Source organism: Larus michahellis, chromosome 2 (genome assembly GCF_964199755.1).
Source record: "Larus michahellis chromosome 2, bLarMic1.1, whole genome shotgun sequence".
NCBI classification, from domain to species: Eukaryota; Metazoa; Chordata; class Aves; order Charadriiformes; family Laridae; genus Larus; species Larus michahellis.
In genome coordinates this window covers 71,932,714-71,954,945 of record NC_133897.1, presented here as the reverse complement: position 1 = coordinate 71,954,945, position 22,232 = coordinate 71,932,714, and the positions used below count along the sequence as shown (strand labels likewise).

Sequence of the window (22,232 nt, the reverse complement as noted above, 5' to 3'; positions counted from 1 at the left end):
GCCCACCTTTCTGAAACTCTTCCCTTGTCCTCCAATTCAGTCCAAATCCCGAAGTTACTGCCTCTTCAAAAATTTTGTTCTAGGTTCGCTTTTCACTTTGGTTCTCCAATTGACTTTTACCAAAAAACAAGTTAAGGATTTTTTTTCCCCAAGGCAAGCAACATTGAATGTAAGGGTTAAATTTATTATACGCACAACTGGTTTTAGGACAGTAATCATTAATTAATGACAAATCATTGGCTCAGATATTGAAATTACTATTGCGGCTTACAGATTTTAGTGATGCAGGAACTTTTATTCAACATTATTCTGCCTGCAGTGGCCCTCTTACTATATGCATCATTAACTCCTTTATGTACAGTTAACCAACGAACAAGAAAAGAATAAATTCAAAGTAAAGAGGAAGTTGACAAGAAAAGCTATAGTGTCTTTCTTTCGTTTCTCAGGTTTAGTTTTTTCAACCTGAAAGATGCAGGTTTTATTTTCTTGGTTTCGTTTTTTTAAACCTTAAGAAGCAGCAAACTGTCATTAGTCAGGCTGTAAGCATTAGGGCTTCTGATACTCTTTCACAATGTAATTAACATCACCCTACCAACTCCTTTGTATCAAACAGAATATGTATTTCCTCTGGGAACTAGAACACCTCAAGAAAACCAAGCCGCTAGCACATAACGTGAATTCTACCAATTTCATGCCACTGGTAGACACAGAATCACATCCCAGGGACAGCTGCGCTCCCATTACATTGATATTTTTTTCCTTACTTTTACTGAGGGCAGGGTTGCAGGTGTAATGGTTCATGAACGTTTTATGGAAATTAATCCTGGTTTAATAAATAAATAAATAAATAAATAACAGAACAAAACACTATATAGCTGATGTTGATGGCAAATGACCACTGAAGTGCAATTGTTACACTTTTCTGCAGTTGCTTTAGCTGTGCTATTATGTTTTGTGATATGGATGGGAAATGCAAAGGGAAACAGCCACTGCTGGTGCCAAATTGCTGCACAGACTCCAGCTGTGAGCCAGTAATTGTTTTGGGGCTTTTTTAATGCGTGGCAAGAAGAGACGGGCACGTTTTGAATCTGTTAAAGTGCAGTACAGGTTGGTCAATCTACTTGAACAATCTCAGGCTGGTTTAACGCACAAATAGCATGGAAAAATGGTGATTCCTGTGAACCGAACAGATAGCTTCAGCCTGAGGACTTGTTTGGATGACGTAGCTTATCAGAGAGTAAGACAGTAAAGGTGTAGTAGTCCTCTGCAGTACTGGCATCATAATTCACCATCAAACTCAAGCATGATCCCAGTTTATATATAAGTAATGGCTGTGTGCGGTATAAGTAGTTTTCAGTTGGCTGCACATCTTGGGATATGTGTGGTCTTGTCACATTATTACCTTTCCCAAGATGTATGAAGTCCCTACTTTTTTTTGCCAGGCACATTTAGTATGTTGTACTGAATTCCCACTGTATGAAAAATGTATATATAAAATAGGTTAATCTAATTTATTATGGCCAAAAGTAATAATAATAATGATTTTTAAAAAATCCTAATGTCTCCTGTAAGATTTTGGAGTTTTGTATGACTAATGACCGGAAGGCTTGAGGTGAAAATTTCGAAAGTGACTTATTGACTGGGGATCATGACATATCAAAAGAATAGAAATAGCCTAGCTTCTGTTGGTTTTCACCTGATAAGTTTGCATCTATTTGAGGAAGCATTAACGGTCGCACACTCAACCTACCCCTGGGTTAAGTATGAAGCACACGGCAGGTTACTAGCTTCAGCAGTCAAGAGGTGTTCAGAGGGAAACCAGCTGGTGCTTGGCAGAACTACTTAGAGCACGGACCACACAAATACAGACTGCGCCTGTCACATGGATGTGCCTTTAGATACCCAAGTCCCTAAAGGCCAGATTTGCAAAGGAGTTTTGAAAGAAGGGTTTGCAGTTTCCCAGCAATGTAGTCCTTGGTGATTCGTGGAAAGAGAAACGCCCAGTGCTGTGCAATTGGAGACGACGTTCACCCAGGCACAAATGGGTGTCTGTGCTGGGGGAGAGACAGTCCCTCCTGGATGAGAAAGTGAATCTGCAGATCAGATGAGAACCAATATCATCTGTTGTCGTATCTTCTCCCCCTAATGACTGGCAGAAGATGCTTCAGAAGAAGTTTCAAGAAATTAAATGATTTGCTCAAAGAGGAGCTTCTGTTAACGTTCCTTTCCCTCCCGCTCATTCTACCTCTCGTTAATGACAGGTTTATGCATTGAAATATAAAGGTTTCAATCCCTTTACATTTTTAATACAATCTAATTCTTTCTTTAAATTTTATCTCATGTCACAGTGAATGCTTTCACTCTAATAGCTAATATTTCCTCTCATCACTTTCAAATTTGTATCTTTTTAATTCCACTGGATGAACTCTTGTTCTTAAATTATGGGGAAAAAAAGGTGACTAGAAATGCAGGATTTACCTTCTTTGTGCCATTCATTATTTTTTATAAAGCTCTATCATGTCCTTTCTTTATGACATCCCTAAACAGGTCTAATCTTTTCAGTTTCTCCAGATACAAAGTTTTCTCTCTCAGCCTCTAATCATTTGCATTGCCTGTCTCCAGATGCTCTCCGTATCTGCCGTATCTATCTTGCAGTTGAGTTCCCAGAACCGACGAAGTATTCAAGGAGTAGCAAATAACCAATATGTGAGAATTACTGTATTTCCAGTCTGATTTTTTCTTTCCCACTAACATTTTGTTCAGCACTGCTGTCCACTGAGCTTTCCAGAGTAATGCCAGGATCTTTTTTTTCTGAGCAGTTGCACTCAATTAAGATCCCAGTAGGCTGTGTGAATAACACAAAATACGCCATCCAGAGTTATGTTTTCCTAGCGTTAATCCCTTTGGCCACCATGGTGTTTATTCAGCTACTTAGGCTGGGCTTCTCTTCACTATCTCTGAGGCTCCTCTACAGTAAGCAAAATTAAAGAATGGTATGCGTTCTGTGTGTTGCCACATCATTTTACCCCTTTCCAGATCAATAACATTTTTCACATGCCCTTTTAACTCACGTGTTTCCTTGAGATGTCGTCACAGGAGGGCTGTAAGTGCATATGCTTGGGACATACCTACGCTGCCCTGCACAGTGAGTACAAACGCAGTCCAGCACGTCTGTAACGCTACAGCACCGCGCTTCAACTTGTGTATTGCCTGTTTCTCAGCAGGCGCTACATGGGGAAGGGCAGGCATGAGCCTGGTCATGTTGAAAGTCAAGCAGGGAGCAGTAAGATTTGCCTCCTGACAGTTCTGAATGCCCAACATTCAGACTGTCTCTCCCACCACAAGTCTGGACAGGAGCCTTTATAAACCTCTGAAAATTATTTTGTGAAATGATCGGCTGCAAGTCTGAATACATTTATACAGACTTGATTTTCCTTACGCCGGTATCTCCCCAGTGTGATAAAAAAAAGGTATAGAAATAGAAAGGCTGGGAACCCAAGCCCTGATACCATGGATCTGGTAACTGCAGTGCTCCCTCTCAAGCCCTCCTCCCCTCAACAACTTTCTCATGTCCCTCACCCCTAAAAACCACTTCCAGCTACTGCCGCTGCTGCGGTGGCTCTACCCAGCCCAGAGGCACCTCAGAGAAGCAGCCAGCAGAGCCTGTGTCCGCTTGGCACTCCGGTCCCTTTTGTACTGCTGTAGCTTTTTCCCTGCAGGACATCCAGAAATCTCAAGCAAAGGTTTAAAATACACATTTCTGCCCAAGAGAGGGAAAAAAAAAAAAAGAGTATACGTCTGAGGAAACACAATTGAAAGATAGCCCTGGGGAAAGCATAGTTTCCTTTTACAAAGGGAGTTCATCCACTACTTTGGCATAGTCATGTTTTATTGCTTCCTTCAATTATCATTTCAACTCATTTTCCAGGTTCCAAAGTCTCTAATTTCCAAAAGGACTGCTAGCCTATAGATGCAATAAAATGGTGCATTGTCTCCTGACAGAATTATTATTACAATTATTACATTATTTAAAATTTATATTACACATATCTAAAAGGCCACAATTAAATTAGGCCCACTGCGCTTGCCACTACCCAAATGTGTAACTAATGCTATTCCAGGCCCTCAGGAAAAATATTTAATTCTAGGGTAAACTCCTTGAGGCAGAAATTATCTACATTTTTGTTCTGTGGGAAAACAGTGCCTGGCACTGGCAGCCTAGAGGCTGCACCACAATCCTAGTAATAACAGTAACGATAATTAATATTAGTATTAAATATTGTTACTTCAATTTTACCACAGCTTACCCCCCTCTTTCATTTTCATATGATGTGCTAAGAATGTGTTTCATTCCTTTAGTTGAAGCATTCTTTATTTAATGTTTCAGTGCTCTGCTAAGGATACTTTGCTCTGCTTACAGGGAACAAATAGTCCAACAGAGTAAGTGTTTGGTGGGATGAATGGTGTTTGGAGTGAGAACAAATGGCAAAAGAGAGGGGACACCATCAAAAGCTGTTCTCCTGCTCCACGTGAACGTTAACACTTGTTCAATGTTCCACGATGAACTCCTTCAGTACACCGAGTTACTGGAAAAAATACTCCACGCTGAGAAAGACGCACATGTCACTGCTGAGTCAGAAGCTGGCAGTGGTCATATCAGCACACATTTTTTTAAATGTTCTTTTTTTCTTTTGTCACCCTCCCCCAAGGAAGTATATCTTCCCTAAAAAAAATATTGCCAGAAGACATTCCAGTTGCAGATTTGAACAGTATTGTCCTTAACCCAAACTGGGAGAAATAGGGGCAAAATGTCAAAACACAAAGGCAGGATAGCCTAGTGTTAAAATGTCACAAAACGCGATGCTGATTTAATACTGATTTGTTACTGCAATGCAAGAGTTTAATATCTTTTATGTTCCATTCCCCTCACTATAACTATAGAACTACTATGACTGCAAATAGCCCGAACATCAACTTGGCACGTTTGCAGTTACTGCCCTGCTTTGCAAATGCTATTACAAAAGTTAGGATCCAAATGACACTAAGCTAGTTAAATACGTTTCAAGTAGTTTAAAAAAAACAACAACCAAACAGAACAAAAACAGTAAAACACTTTACAACCACTAGAACAGTGAGCCAGCCAAGGCTCTGTCCTAAAGATACAGGTGATATTCATCTACAAAAATGGCTCATCTCTGACAGTGAAATATCATCACAACCTTGATAGGAAAGGTAATCTAGAAGGCACAGAAATCTGCACAATACTAAGACACATCAGATTGTGCCTGCCTGTGAGTCTTTTAAGATATCACCCACTTGTCTCAATTGCACCTTCTGGATATGCTATTCTTTACCTTCAGCCTAGAGAAGAAAACATGTTTGGAAGTCTGGGTGTAAAACTGTGTTGAAGATTAAAAGCCCCAGGAACACAGGAAATAATACCAGTACTCAGGTGCTTTCTATCAGTGAAGACCAGATAGTAAGTCAGTCTTTCCTATCATTTTTCTACCCCATCCTGTGCTTCCACCTGGGAGAAAGTGCTATGAAATTCTTTTGTAAGAAAAACGAATAGGAATCATAGCAACAACATTGTGTTTCTTTCTGTCAAAATAATGACCATTTCTTTTAGCAACATTTGTGTCGCTAAACTCTCTATTTTCTAAACACATCTTCAGTTAAAAAGCATCCTTACTTGTCCAAAGGGTTTTCAAATATGAATCGCTTTCCAGCTTTCAGTTTTTTTACAGACCTATATTTATTATGAATATTGTTACTCCATTTGATTAAAAGGAGGAAAGCACTTTTTTACATACAGGAAAAATTAGCAGAATTTCTCCTATGCTATGAGATCCAGCATGTGGCAGATCTTTCGCTTCTCTAATGTTACTCTTTCCACCTCAGAGACAGCAAATTTGCTGTAAGGTAAAACAAAAAAATTAATTCAGGTCTGCTATGCTCTGACTGGATTTATCTTTTTTAAACTCTAGAATTAGTATTTAGCATGCAAATTAGACAGATAAATACGTGGTGACCCCCTGTCTTTCATACCCAACCTTCTGTCTCCCTCATTTGTGCCGTCATTGTCATTTGGCTGTGTTACGCTCTGCCAGCAGCTCTGCTGTAAGCCGCGCTGTTTTGTGAAGAGGTCCTGTGGGGGGTCTTTCTTGTCTTTGGCAAACTCTTCCTAAAGAGTATTTTCTGCAGCGTGCCAGCAGCTGTTGGCACAGATTCGCCGGCTCACGGTGACTTGCAGTGCTGATACTTAACAGTCATTCCCAGTAGCTTAGCAGTGGCAGTAGCTGAGATGGATAAATGCAGGCTCTGAGTTGCGCCTTGCCCGTTGGTTCTTCTGTTTGGCAAATTGGAAGGCCAACTTCATCAATATAAACCAGGGAAAGAGAAAAGGAGGGATCCATCTTGCACTTTGAAGGATGTTTTATCAACTTTACTACTACTGAGAGAGGGAATAAGGATGTTTCAGGGAGAGAAATTAGAAGAGAGTAGACCCAACAAACCGAGACCACTGAGCCTTCAGCGGACGAGGAGGAAATGCAGAAGAGAGGAGGTACTGCCTCAGCATTTGTTAGTTGTACCAAGCAGGGAGAAGGAAAGGATGTGAAGATGGGCTCCTGTGACACGCTGTAGACTGTTGCTGTAGGAAAACATGCCATCCGCTGGGATAATGCAAGGGAGACCCTGAATCTCGTAAGCATCAGGACGCCATGGTACCTCCCACCCACATGTCTGCTTTACCCTGACCCATTCTCAGCCCTTCCCTCCTCTTCCTTCCCAGCACCCGCGTTTCCCTTCCCATTTGCTGCCTGCCCAGTACCCAGGACAACGGGCCCTGCTCCTCCTCATCTCTTAGGGCCTGCTGCACCAGAAGAAACACACCGCAGCAGAAAAAATCCCCACCGCAGCCTAGTATCTCACTTCAGCTACTAGGAGCTGCCCTCCAGAGGGGTCCCAGCAGCAAGTTCCCACCCGAAAGCAGCTCCTCACCAGAGGACGTGGAGCTAAATCACTTAAACCAAACGAAACGCTGCTGCTAAAAAAGTTTGGTCCTGCGTTTGTGTGTTTGGGGGGTTTCTTTTGCGGAGATGCTCCGGGACCAAACGGGCTGCAAAGGCAGCGAGTGGGGGCAGGAGCGGGAGGCCAGGTCAACCCCCGCCGTTTCGCGGCGTGGGGTCCCCCGCTGCCCTGCGGTGCGCCCCCGGAGCGGGCAAGCCAGGGAGCGAGTGCATCCCCGCGGTGCGTTTTGAGGGGAAAAGTGTCCCTGAGGAGGAGGCGGCGGCCACGGGGTTGAGAGTGCTGCGAGCAGAGGGGCCCGGGGACGCAGGTTGAGGTGAGGGCGGCGAAGGCGGCTTCCCACCCCTTCCCCGGGCCGGGCTGGGCGGTGCCGGGGGCTGGCTGCAGGCGGAGGAGGAGGAGGAAGCAGCCAGGATATTCCTGAATGAACGGCTCCTTCCCTCCCTCCCTCCCTCACCCCACACCTCCGCCCGGCTCCCGCCTCCCGCCCGCTACTTGCCGGTGTCTCTTCGCGGCGCAGCCAGTTTCTATAGCGACGGGGGCTGATCCGCGCCGCTCCCCAGTAGTAACAAAGCCCGCTGCCCGCTGCCGCGCCGGAGCTGAGGGGGGGACCCGGCTCCCTCTCACGGAGGCACCCCAGACAGGTACGGAGCGAGGAGGGGCTTCCCGCCGCCCAGCTGGGATCGCCGTGGGCCTGGCGGCGGGGCTCGGGGAGCGGCCGGCGGCGGCGGGAGAGGCTCAACCCGCGGGCCAGGCGGCGGCGGGCGTCGCCTGAGGGGGAGAGGGGGACGCGTCCCTCCCTCCCTCTGCGTCTGTGGCAACTGACGGAAAGCGGGGAGGGGGTGTCGCGGGTTCGCCCCAGGCAGCCCCTTCCCGACTTCTTCGCCTTAGCGGGGCGCGGGGGGGTGGGTGGGGGGCGGTTCAACTGCCGGAGAAGCCGGGTCGGGCCGGGTCACTGCCCGGGCGGCGGCCCCAGGGGTGGCCGGGCGGGGGGGAGCCGTCTGCAACCGGTGGGCTCAGCTTTTTCCCGCTCCGCCGGGGACAGGGCTTCCCCTCCGCAATTAAGATTACCTCTTGATAATAATAATTGTATTGTTGTTGCTGCTGTTGTTATAAACATATGCTTTCCCCTTCCTCCTCCCCCCCCCCCCCCCCCCCGGAAATTTTGGGGTTAGAAAGTTTAATTTGTTCGGCTTTATAACGTAATGATGAATCGGGTGTTAGCTTTAAAATGCGCTACTTATTAAAAAAAATAATAAAAATTCTAAGGCGTTGGTGTTGAAGTGTAATCGAGAATTACTGCTTGTTTTGAGGAGTAAGTGTACCTTAAGCTTTTATGTGAAATGAGTCTGTATCTTTCAGGGTCAGCCTAGCTCATTAGAAGGTGGAGCTAAGGTAAGATGGTAGAGATGATAAAAAAAAAATAAAATAATGCCTTTGCTTATCTCGGGCAACTAAGGTTAGCCAAGAACTAGCCACCCTTAGCTCTTGAGATAGTAATGTCAGAGGGTGGATGGGAAGGTCATTAGCAGGACAGCTGCCTGAGCACTGCTTGTAGCGGCTGTAGGAAGAACATCTCAATCACAGTGGCTGTATGAATAACCGTGTGTTTCAGCAGAAGTTTAAAATTCAGAGCAACTTCCCAGTGATAACAGGACGGCTGACCTTGCGTGTTGAAGTTCCAAGGAGCAGCCATTACGGTTCACTGCTGAGCGATTTAGGAAATAAACTAACTGATGGGCCAAGGCAAAACTGTACTGTGATGTGTATGCAGCCAGCGGGATGCTCTAGATGGGAATCTTCTTGGATGTGAACATCAAAAAAACTCTCATAGTATGTATGCTCTCATAGTATGTGAGATGAGAAAAGTGTGGCTATCATAGTTACTGAGTGGGTGGACAAGAATTGAAACTTTAAGTATTATGTAATCTAAATATCAGATTATTTGGGATTTAAAACACTACGCGTAAGGTGCTATCAGAACCAAAAGGCTGGAAGAAGTTTGAGAGTTATGTAAAAATAGTGACTGTGACATGAAAAGTGGAGCTACCAATACCATTTAAGTAAACAATGTGAGAATATTTTGTAGGTAAGAAAGAGAAAATACAGATCTCTTCATCAATCATGAATCCAAGCAGCATATAAAATGGAGACAGGCTTCTCTTGCAAGAGATGTATAATTGAAATTAAGTTTTAAATGAGGGTTAATCAAGGTTAAACATTTCTCAATATAAAATTTAAATGAGAAATATAATAGCAATAGATACAGTGGAATTTAGATCTAGTTTGTTAAAAACAAACAAAAAAAGGAAAGTGGAATTTCTTACTTATGTTGATTGCAGTGTTTTGCCCAGTGTTTATAAGTGTTTGTCCTTTGCTTCTTTCAGAAGTGTCAAAACAGTTGTTTTGTTGAAAAAGTTATAACCTTCTGAATGACCTCTCTTTTTCATGCAACATTGAAAAGCAAACTCTTGAGTTTATTAAATGTGTAAAAATAGAGACCTCAGATTAGTTTAGCATGATGGAAAATAGCATTTCAAGACCATACTCTGGGCTATCTGAAATTGAATGCACCTAAGCAGGAAATAAAAGGTCAGCTGTGTATAATAAAGACCTGGGGACTTCTATTCCCTTAGCTGCATGGCAGAGAATGAGAAACATCAGAACTCGATACGATCTTGCCCTAAAAGCTAAAGGGATCAGCAAAATATTTATGATTATGCTGCTATGTGACATTTCAGTCCTGAAATTGTTCCACGTGGAACAATTGCGAACTCCACTTGATAAAGTTTATCAGAGGAAAAGAAAAATGTAGTAGTTGAGGCTGTACCCAGAAAGAACAAGATAGCTCACTGTAGATGATATGTCCCATAATACAGCCTGACATGTATAAGGGCTTCTAATGGTCTAAACAGTTCTAGCATTGAGATCACAGTCTCTCAGACTGTCATTTCACGCCTTTCTGATGCTCCTCAGTCCAGACTAGGTTTATAAGAAGCTTGTTCTCAAATTGTCGTGAAAGCATCCTCTAAAGCTGTGCACTCCGTACAGTGATATAAGGCCACTGCAGGGCTCTGCTTGCCAGGATTCCTCTTGCTTTTATCAGACTGTGTTTAACATGTTTGTCTATATCCTGGGTTTGATGACTCTCGGTCAGATGTTTTTCTGGAGATGCATGTGTGCTAGCTGTAGCCAGCAGCTATTTCAAGTATACAGGGACACTTATCACCTGCTGTCTAGAGGCTGTGATTTCAGTCCTTCCAGCAAGGTTGCTAAGGAGTATTAAGGATCCTGGGAGAGCAAACTGCGGGAAATTCTCCTGTGGCCTTTGCACGCATTGTGTGCTGAAGCGCTCCCTATCCAATATAAACTACTGTTCTGACAATAATATAGTATGGGCAGATGTATACCTCAGAGTAATGTAACATGATAATTGTGACTTTCTAGTATAAAGAAAACGTTTGCAACTGAGTGCTGTAGTAAGCTGCAAAGAGCTCAGGTCTCCTGAAAACATACCTTACGTTTCAAATTCATTTGCAAAGACACATAAAGAAGTGGAAGATGTGCAGCTTTTAACCTACTACAGTTCTACAGTTTTTTTAAACCCAATCCTCTGTGGTTTCATTCAGCTTGATTTTCCTGCAGAGATGATGCAGCACAGCAGTTTAGGCACAATAAACGCCATAGTTAGGCATACTTTTCCCATTTTATCTTTTTCACTATAGACTGAGGAACCCATTTTTTCAGATATGATGGTGGCATACAGCTAAATTATTTTGAAATGAGGGGATGTTCATGTGAGGACTTAACTTTGGTAAATTTTCAAATGGATGGAAGTCTTTATTAACTCTCCAGACAAGATCTATGGAAATATTCAGTAAAAGTTTAAATTACACAGCAGCAATTTAAGTTTAGTCCAGTGTGAAAACCTGACATGCTCCAGAATCTCCAAAATGTTGAGCGGAGACTTGAAATTCATTAAGCGTTTGCCTGATGTCTCTTGTCATTTCCAGGAAATTTAGCCAACAGTGTAACAAAGTTGTGGTTCTTTGAAAGACTCAGGTTCACAAGTGTTTTGTAGATATGTATTGCATTTTGAAAGTAGCATCTATATGTACTACTGCTGGTGCTGCCATGTTCAGAAATTGGGGAAGGGATGGGAATGGACTGTCTTAACTCTCAGCTTTCCTGCTGTGGTATATGAAGGCACGGACTCCGGTTGTGATGAGCACGAAATCGTTTATTGCTTCTCAAGCCTCGGCTTTTATACCCGAGCTCTAAAACTTTCCATGCACCTGCTAGGCAAGTAAACACATATTTCAGATCACTAAGCCAGTCACCTTATTCAGTTCCCACCAAGATAGGCACGCGAAGCTGTTTTCTTGTTCCATGTTTATATTGAACCAGTTCCTCTTCGTTCCATCCATATCGATATCTGCGTTCCTGTTTCTGTGTGCTCTGCTCACTGTGTCCTTGGCCGTATGCAGGCCTCTGCTCATAGATCTGCCACATCCTGCCTCAATTAGGAGTTGCCCAAGTTATTAGGAGAAATGGCAGCCTGGCAGAAGGACAGAGGTGTGATAATCTGGGTTTGAGAATAGCCTAAGGGAAACCTGAAAAAAACTCACAGTGTATGGGACTGCAGTGAAGAACAAGGTGGGGTTTGATGTGCAGCCGGTGGTGGAGACGTAGCCCTGGAGACAAGGGGCATGGTGGAAGAGTTACCTGGAACTGGTATGAAGAGTCAGGTTGAGATGGGGCTGGGACTAGGACAGGCTGGTGGAGACTCTACCAGGAAAATCTGTAGGTATTAGACTGCGTACTCCAGTTCGTCCCAGTGGCTGGCTCAGGCAATGACTGAAGGCTTCTTTTAGGCCCCCTTTTGTAAGCCTTCAAGGCTTCATCAGCAATATCTGTGGCAAAAGGTGTTGGTCAGGAAACCCAAGCCTTTCCATAATAGTTTCAGGGCAGGTGGTGTTCCGGGCAGGGGAACTCATCTTGGCAGGCAGTTCATGGCAAAGAAAGAAAACTCCCGTTTCACATGATAGATGGAAGCCAGTCTGTAAACCTCAGGCAGGAGATGTGCTTCTGTGAACAGAAAGGAAATACTCCCCCCCTGGTGACTCACAAGCACTGACCTGATCAGAGTCTGGTTGAAAAAGCATATGACCTTGAAGTTTCTACTGTGGAATAGCTTTATGTGAAAGTATGGCTTGAAACCCAAGGAGCTACACTGCAGGTGTTTAGGTGTTCACCAGGAACCTGCGGATGCCATTTGCCTCCTAATACATGATGGGAGTTCTGGAGTATCTCCACAGTCATATTCTATGGTGGAAACAAACCTACTCAATCAAACGTCAAGCTGATACTGGCCTTTCACTCTTTAAACGATTCCTGCAAGTAACTCTCAAAAGAGCTTGAATAGGCCTGCCAGTGTTTCTACCGCTGTTGAAAATATTTAGCTTATTTAACTAGAATTTTATAAACACTTTAAGCAGAAATCTTGGGTAGTGTTTGAATCACCCTTTGCCCAGGTGGACTGTTGTATAACAGGTGTGTGTAATGAAGGCTTTTATCTTCCTGTATCTTTTTCAGTTCACTGAATTACACTTGTATGCTGTTAAAGTGACAGACAAATGAAAGTAGATGAAGAAAGAAAGTGTTGTGTTTGGTGCTAGGTTTAAATGGCGTACAATGAGTGGGTTGTGGGGCTCAAATTAAACAATGAGAATAAAACAAAGCATTCACTAAATAACCACCGACTATCCCACACGCTCAATGAAGCTTCCTGTGGAACAAAATGATGTGTGATTGTATGACTAAAACTGTATTGTAATACATATATTCAATAGAAAGCTGATGTTTTGTATTGCTCTAGTACTTGTCTTTGCTTTCAGTATATTACAGACACTTTACTGTGTCCACTAAATCAAAGAGCACTTTTGTACCTGATGCTTTATTCCTGTAATCAAGTTGCCTCTCATTCTCTGATAAACTAAACAGATTGAGCTCTTTAAAGCCTTCACTGGAAGGAGTTTTATTCAGCTCCTGAATAATTTTTTTGTGGCAGATCTCACTGTTTCTGTGAGAAACTGTCCAGTTGTTCAATATCCTTTATAGAATGTGAACATCAGAACTGTGCAAAATATCTTAGTTTGACTCTCACCAAAGTATAAATGGTAATGGTATCTGGAGGTAAAAAAACCCAGTTGTGTTTCACTCCTCACCCCACGTTGCTAAGATCTCCTACTCAGTGATTTGTCCTCTGTGACTTCTAGATTCTTTCAGATTATTTGTTTTCTATTAGATAGTTCTCCATTCTCAAGGACTAGCTTGATAATTCCGGACTCTGTATCTGGTTGTATTTGGGTGCATTTTGTTTGAATGAGCCTGGTTTGCCGAATAATCCTGTCCTCTTAGTTATTTATTGTTCTGCCAAACTTTTGTGCAATCCATACAATTTACCAGAAGTTATTTTATATTTCCTTCAAGACCACTGGTGAAAACACTTATTGAACTAGTCCTCAGCCCCCCCTTTAAAACATGCCTATTTGATGATCCCTTCTGGCTGACATTAGTGAAGAAATGTCTGTGAATTTTTTTATCTACGTGCTTCATTCACAGTATGAGTTAGGTACCCACCTTATGGGAACAGTCTTACCTTTCTCTATAGTAATCCAATATAATAACAATACAACTAGAAAGTACTATAATGTTAAAAAGAAATGCTGCTTTCTTTTGTTAATTCCTCATTTTGTTTGTATCACTTGAACAAAGTCGTTTTTAAGTAGAATCGTTCTCTGCATTTTTGAATATTCTAATGTAGTTCTCCTTTCTGTTCCCTCCATGGCAGACCTGAAGTTGTGTTATCCTCTCTCTAGGTCTCTGAGATAAGTCCTTGATGTTTGTGCTATTAAGTTCATGGTCAACACCTTGAATAATGCCTGTTAAGTAAATGGAAATGATATACGATCTTACTAGTCAGATCTATCTAAAAAGACCAAACAGGAGAGCGCCTTCTGACTGTATAGCTTATGTTATTCTTCATTGGGCGTTAGGTGGTATTTTACACTTGAGAAGATAGGCATGGATACCTGCTCATTTAAAGATCTGCTAATAATGAAAAATTTAATTTCTGGCCCTCTCTGTCTTCTAAAAATTAGGAACAAGTTTCTGTCCAGTAAGATAAAAACTGCCCTCTTTATACCGTAAGTTTCTCTTAGCCTGAAATATTAACACCTTAATCGTAAAATACCATGTCTCTCACAGGACAAAGAGAGAACAGAGAACACACCAATGATGAATCATCTGTTTTTGTTATCAGTCATTCAGACACTTTGGTGATGGATGGATGGATGAATAGATCGAGCCCAGAGCTGTAAGCCAGCTTGGCAGCTGGCAGGTAAGTCCCTGGAAGCTCACCAAAATGCTTTCTCAGGCATCTCATCTCTATTTTACGTGTTGTGTTTTGCCAAATCATATCCGAGAATATAAAGTGTCTTCTTAAGACAATAGGATCACACTTAAGCATACATCTGCTTTCAGTGGGACTGTGCATACTTGTACATGTGCTCAAGCAGGGATCTGAAGAAGGATGCTTTCTTGGATGGGAAAATAGAGGAACAGCTCTTACAAGACTTTGAAAGAGCAAGGCAGAGGTGAAAATTAATGGTGTGCAGGTTATGTAAAAGCAAAGTAGTAATATTGCATATTGATCGATCCCACAAAAATCTCAAATTAACTAAGTTTCTAGTAAATCTTATGTCATTTGTCTCTTAAGAATAAATTAAACTCCCTTATGTGACTGCTTTGCCCATCTATGCCATCTGCTGGGCCAGTTAAAGCATTTTATGACTTGGAATGGAGAAACATTGCGTGCAGTGGTGTCTCCCTGCCTTCCCGTGCTGTGTCTCCCTGCCTTCCTGTGGTATATCTCCGAAGATAGCTTGTCCCACAGCAGTGTGTTGTGCTTATGGATCTGGCAACATTTGCATTATGAAGCCTCGTTTTATGAATTTATTGAACGTGGACTTCATGCTGAAGTGTGGTTTTTAGGGACTGAGGATAATGTTCAGTGTGTTCATCAGTGTAAATATAAGGCTTCAGTAATGCATGTTGACATAGTCTCATTAAAATATGAATTCTCATTGACTTTGGGACAGGGAGAAAGGAGGCATGTCACAATAACGCATAGGAAGAAATTTTCTGGGGTTCTTTTCATTCGTATCATTCAGATATGGCTATGAATAAGTTGAAAAGCCTTCTGAACGTCATACCCTGTTAAAAATTAAGTTGTCTGCCTGTTTTTCTGTTACAGTAAAGTAAAATTATTCATAAAAAGAAATGTCAGTAGTGCCAGTCTTGTAATTTGTTAACAGTTTTAAATAACATTAATATGATGCTTGCCTCACTGGTTGACATGTATATAGCTTGTGTAGTGCGTGTGTATTTCCAGTTCTGTAGGTTTTTTGAGAGGGTAACAGCTTTTCTGTAGGTCTAGTCCACACACACACACAGATATTTATATATGCTACCCTCTTGAGAGCTATATTTTAAATTATGTGAATATGCACACATATATTTGACAGATGGACCAAGAGTGTAAATTGACATCACAGATACATGTGTGGAAATTGCCTACATATAGTGTTGTAAATTACTGTACAAAAAAGTTCATCCCTGTCACCTTTTGTTTGCCTGTTGCTCAAGGAAGAGAAACAATTTCACACAATACGATCAGTAACGAGCAGCTGTGGACATAATTCTGTGCAGTTGTCTAAAAAAGAAGTGTCTATTCACTGACTGTAAAATAGTAACAATCCTGCTGCATATTTGATGCATCCTCCTCTTTACTGCTTCACTCTGCACCTCCTTCAATAGCAAGGTTTTGTCACTTTTTTTCATTTATGATCTTGTCTGTGTGAGCACAGAAAAGCCAGTGTCATTGGAACACAGGTATTTTTTTTAAAAGGTGTTTCAAAGAGTTATCCTAGATGGTTTTTTTTCTGCTTACACCCTAGCAATGTTAACCAAAGCACTGATAAAGAGCAAAAAGAAGCATGAAATAACGCTATGACAAATAATAACTCCTGGGAAACAAAATTATACAGTGATAAGCACATGACTGTCTGTATTGAAAAGTAAGGTTAACATCACCTCATTACTTCTGGCCCAGAGCTCTTTTGATCATGTTTGAAGAGTTACATTTATCTTGGGACGTTTGGAGAATTGGTGGGGGGTGGCTTCAATCAACACTTGCTTTGATGTTTGTATATGCATAAAATTAAAATTCAAGCATGTATGTGTGTGTTACAGTAATGCACATAGCTGATGGATTAGATTCATTATTTGTTGCTAAAATGTTAGCAATATCTTTGATGGACAAGATGCAATACAGCCCGTGCTCTGAAGAATTTAGGGTCTAAACAGACAGCAGTGCAGCAGTAGGGTATGTCAGAAAATCCCAGAGAAAGACATTAATATTATTTGGCATCGCTTTTTAGTTGAAATGGATTGGAATGGTTTGCTGGGTTTTGTGAGGGGTTTTGGTTTTGGTTGGGTTTTTTTAGTATAGGAAAGATGGAAGATACAGGTCTTTGGGGAAGAAATATGAATTAGGAGTGGGATTTCTGGACTGGTATGTGGATGAGAATGAATTTCTATCCTGACAGTATGCCTGTTAAAATACCTAACTTTGCACTACCAGTACACACTGCAATGTTTAGATCAAATTTCCTAGAGAATACGCTGAAGGAACGCGGAGCACTCGGATAATAGGCGAAGTCTGAAGGACTTGTAGGGGGAAAAAAAAATAAAACTGAACCCATATGTTGCAAGATCATATTGTTCTGAGAGAAGAAACATATCTTGGGAAAGCAATTTCATCAGCATTCATAGCACTAAACAGTGGCACAGTTCCTGTGAAGCCTTCTCCAGAAATGATGTCATTTGTCCACCATGACATACTAGGCCACTCAGACTGGCGCACAAATACTGAGCAGCTGCCCCACACAAATCCAGTTGCATATCTCTTGCAAAAGAAAGGCTCTAGTCAGAGATATGAATGGTTATTCACCCATCTGCAAAAAAGAAATGCAGTGTTCTAGGCAGCAAACGGCAAGATTCATACATTCACTGGTGAGCAAAGTTATAATGGGAAAATCACAGGGAATTGTGTTGATAGGAAATGGACAAAGATTGGGGATCTGTTCCGTTAAACCTGCTGGTTCCAGCAAGGACACTGTCAAAGCTCACTTCCCATGTACAGCTCCAGATGTCTGCGAAACTTTTTCCCCCCCCCTCAGTTTTTCTTTAACATAAGTGAAGATTGACACTGACACACCAGAGATAGTCCTTGGTCTGCTGGAGATCTGAGAGGAAGGGAACTAAGTGGAAAGTCTGAGGTTAAAAGCTGTGGCCGTTGCGTGCCTGTAGCTGGCTTTTAGGCTCTAAGGTATGACAGGCAAGATATACACAGGTCACACCAGTTTTAGAGTTTCTCTTGGTTACATTTGGAACCAAAAGGGGCCATTGTTAAGGAAGAGTATTTGATCCCCTGCCTAGACTAAGTGAATTGGCTAAATGGTGAATATCTCGCATTGTGCAATCATTATTGTTCATCATTGTGACAGGCCGGAAAGAGCAAACGTAATAATTAATACGAGACACTATGGTAATGGCATTGTGTCCCAGCTTAAATCGTTTAAACAGAGGTTCTGTTTTATTTAAGTAACTCCCTGATAATTCTCTGTTAACTCTTCAGAAGGGGAATCTTAGAGGCGGGGAATGTCTGTGTGTGTTATTCTTTCTCCCTCCATCAGTATCCCTTTAGAGTACTGATTGTAGAGCATAGCTATGACTGAATATTTTTCTTGAACAGATAAAAATATCTAGCTAAATATTATTGTACACATACACTACTTATAGACGAAAACATTATCAATGTAATGTTCAAAGAAATATATTGAGCTACTTTTATTCTTCATTTTCAAAAGTGCAGTGTTTTATTCCAGCTGAACAACAGTCATTAGCAACAGTATTCTACCTGATGTTGTTTCTGTATGAGGAGATAGTAGTGCTTATTTTCAATGTGAAAATTGCAATTTCAGTTTTTGTCCTGAGGTATCGCACATCTCTGTATTTTCCCCAATACATAGCAATGTAAGCATAGTGCGTGAGGCAGCACACTCCCTCCTCTGTAACCCTTCCTGGAAACTGCATTGTACGTTAGACCTACTTTTGAAAATCAGAATCATCAAAAAAGTAATATGTTACAAAGAAAATTATCTGAAAATGTGACCATTCATGTAAAAATGTATACATATAAAACTTATCTTTATTTGAATAGTGTAGTTCACACATGATTCAAATTAAAAGTAATCAACAGTCAGTTTTCTTTGTATATTTCTTTCAATGTTTGTTTACAGTTCCCTGAATGTGTAATGAATAGAAGCCCATGGATGAAGACAAGCATACAGAAAGTGCTTTAAGTGCCTTTGCTAAAACTGAGGATGCTCCCTTCATGGCCAGACTCCTGTTAGAGGTAGAGAGGAGATTGCCACTCTCAGGGATGACTAGACACCAAGCTATGACCCAGCTAGCAACTCCATATAGGTAAGGGGTGAAGTGTTATCTGCCAAACAGACTCAGGGAGAATTTAGCAAATCTTACAGCAGTAGCCAACATTTCCAAGCAGGTATGCTCTTAGTTAGGGTTTATGGAAGCTGAGTGGGTATTCTCCAGAGCAGCATGGTGATCTGTACTGACCATAGAAGGAAGATGTCAATGCTTGTCAAGCCTCTCATATACTCTACTCAACTTACTGTCCCTTGTGTGGCTGTGAAGACCCTCCTATCATCTTGTGTTTGCTTTTTGTGGGGGGGGTAGCAATGTGTGTCCTATGAGGTTGCCTTGGATCTGCCCCCTGCATCAGTGAAAGAGCCAGGGGGGATATGAGTGAATTCTTCCCTGTGAGTCAGGCTTTGAAACAGATGTCCAGAGGGGTTTTGGACCCTCCAGCGTCACTGGGGACATACAAAACTAAAACGGACAAGGCCCTGAGCGAATAAAACTTCAGACCTGTCTACTTTTGTTGAGAATTGCAATGGGAACCTTGATTGGTGTGAATGGGCTTGTATGGGTGTGGAAGCACCAAAGTAACAATGGGAGAAGGGCTGTAAGAATGGCTGTTGATAGCACCCAGATGAGGAGGTTTCATCAAGATAACAGCACACGGTTTACATTAAGCTTCTCAGGACACTCACAGCAGGAGACAGGTCAGTGAGTAAATCCTGATGACTCACAGAGGTGAGACGAGATGAAGAAATTGTTTGCTGTTGATGCCTAAAGACAACAGAAAGGCACATCCAGCAGCAGCACATAGTTGCCAACCTAAAAAGAAACCAGAAGTTAGGATGTGGACTGGATAGCTGGCATCCCTTGTCCACCATGTCATTGCAAGGAACGTGTCTCCGTTATGAATGCTGGACAGACTGTTTGGTTATATACGCTGTATTGCTTGTGAGGACGTGGGTTGGAGAGAGATCAGCACCCTCCTATTCAGTAAGACCTCACATTAAGCTCTACTAAACTGTTGGTATGCAGTGTTGCAATACTGTTCTCTAGACTTTTCAGGAAGTGAGGTTTGGACCAGATGACCTCCAGAGGTTCCTTCCAATCTAAATTCTGTGATTCTGTCACTTGAATGCAGGAATTAGTGGAGTATGCTCTGTGGTCGCCACTGCACGGCAGGTAAGATTAGTGAAGTTTTATGGTCCTTTTTAAATCTTACATTTTTATCTTCATTTGTTCCAATTACCCGTGTCCTCACAGGTAAGGATTAAAGTTTTTTATTTTCCTTTTGAAAAATGGATTTGAGTCACTCGGGTGCAGGGAAAAAAAAGAAAACAACCTGAAACATAAAGGTTAGTTTCATATTCCCGAGAGAGGTTATTTTGACCATCTGTTAAATAATCTTGCACTTGAAAAAATTCCATTCAGTGTATCTTTTTGATCAGAAGGCTGCAAACCTCTGTACTTCAGGGAGCTGGGATTGAAATGTCGTCTCAGTTGTTGACTGAGACAGGATCAATCACAAACAATGAGGATTATGTTTCCACCTTAAAAAAAAAAATAAATACAGTGCCCAGACTGAACTCCCCAATTTGCAGACTTCACCTTGTCACGTTCTTCACTGTGCTGAGCTGACTGTATGAGGCTGGAGGCACAAACAGTCTCTCTCATTCGTCTCTACTTTAATGTTGCTGTATATATAGATTGAAGGCATGTTACTCAAAATCATGCCTGTCTGTCAGCTCCACCACAGACCAGGAGTTGTGCTTGTTGGTTTGCTTGTTGTCAGAGAAAATACTGTTCTTTTAAAACCACTAAAGGATCTGCTATAAACCCCGTCATCCGCTCCTCGCTCCTTGTCCAGCCTTTACCCTTAATAGAATTTCCTGTTAAAAGAACCAAACCATTTGTCACATTGGTGGTCTGACAACTCAGGGAATAAATGTTGTGAATGCATCTCTTCCCTGCCTCACTCTTCTCCCTCCCCCAGTCTCTCCTGTTGTTTGGGGTTTTTTTAATAGCTACTAACACTTATGATTGCACTTGATAGTGAGAGAATTTGGTTATACAACAAAATAATACCGTTTTCTCCTGAATTTTGCTTTGTCTGCTTCTCTAATGTTTCATTATAGCTATTTTACTAGTATCTCCAGTATCAAAATGAATTCCATGTCTTGTTCCTACATCCTCTCCTGCTTTATCATTCTGTTACTATTTATCATGTTCATTCTCATCAGCATGGTGGGCAACAGAAACCAGATGTTATTTCTCCATTTCTTTTCATATTCAGATTAGTATCAAATTTTCCTATCATCTATTCTTGTGTAACAGACAGAATTTTTCTCACCTTCCACCTATGCCTTAATACTTTCTTACCTTGATTCCTGTAACTTGTAACATATAACCTGTAAAGTACTTTTTCCTAGCTGACTTGACACTTCCATTGCTTCCCCTCCCCTTATCTAAACCCCTTGTATCTTCTTTTGGCCGTCTTCCTAAACCATATAATTCTGCATCTTTGAAACTCCCCACAAATTCACCTTGTGTATCAACTCAGACTTGTTTTTATTACATTCAAGCCTTCTCCCCCTGCAGGTGCCTTCTGCTGTGTTCCTTAGCATGCCAATTTAGAAACAGTTTTTCCTAAATTTTCTTCACTTGCACTTACCTTCCTCTGTCCACACTATACATAAATCTCTTTCAGATTCAACATACTGCCACCCTCTCTTTTCTCTGATTCAAATCTCTCTTCTGTAACGATCCCAAGAATCTTAGATAGCAATCTTGTAAATTGTATTCTGTGCTCCGTTATTCTCATGCCACCCCAGTAACTCAGTGGAATTGAGCTCAGTGGCTTTGCACAGGTATAAGCAAGAGTAAGATTTACTGCAGAGTCCTTGGAGAAGGTAGCGGGCATTTACTTTGAAGGTGCTTTTTTGTTCCCTTTATATCTAGTGCTTAATGATGTTGTTATTAAGGTGTCACTGCAAGATGTCTTGTAGTCTTTAAAGACAATTATAACGCATAGCGCTTAGTTTCCCTGTACGAGTAGCTAAGTTAAAATCTTACCAAGTGAAATGGTTAAGGATTGGTGTTGATAGTGAGTGGGATCTAACATTCTTTCAGAACTACTGGTGTAATAAGCCAGTGGTTCCACCTGGTATGTTCACAGACTATCAGACACATCCGAGGCTGTAATGTCTCACTTGGACGTGATACCAAGTCTGTGTGAGTGTATCAAATACTTCATTCACGTAATGTTCCATCAGTAAGTCCTTCAGACTTGATATCCTGCCAGTGGGGCTGCCACAATCCATGTATTCATAAACACTGTCCTTGAGATCTTGTCTGCTCCTTTCTGCACAACCCAGCGTATTAAAAGAAGTTTATCTTTTTGGGTAGGGAACAGCATCCTGCAGTTTTTATGAATTACTAGATTGCCATCATCATTCTTTACTGATGACGTTCCCTGGTTGGAGTTGTATATTATGAAGCACAGTTGTTTCCAAGATTTAATAATGTGACAATTAAAAAAAATATATTTTTTTTTTCAATAACAAAGCCAAGGAGAAATTAATGGTTGTTTCTGTCATTCTCCTAGTCACTTCAGTCTTGCTTTTGCCTTAGCAGGG

General features: G+C 41.7%; 1 long non-coding RNA gene across 1 annotated transcript; it reads left to right on the top strand.

The window, feature by feature from the left end:
* The first annotated feature begins 7,404 nt into the window (after positions 1-7,404).
* Positions 7,405-20,150, top strand: LOC141739152 (uncharacterized). The gene is made up of 3 exons (XR_012585599.1): positions 7,405-7,673; positions 14,299-14,431; positions 18,456-20,150. It is a non-coding gene; the product is annotated as an uncharacterized LOC141739152 (long non-coding RNA).
* Positions 20,151-22,232: the final 2,082 nt, after the last annotated feature.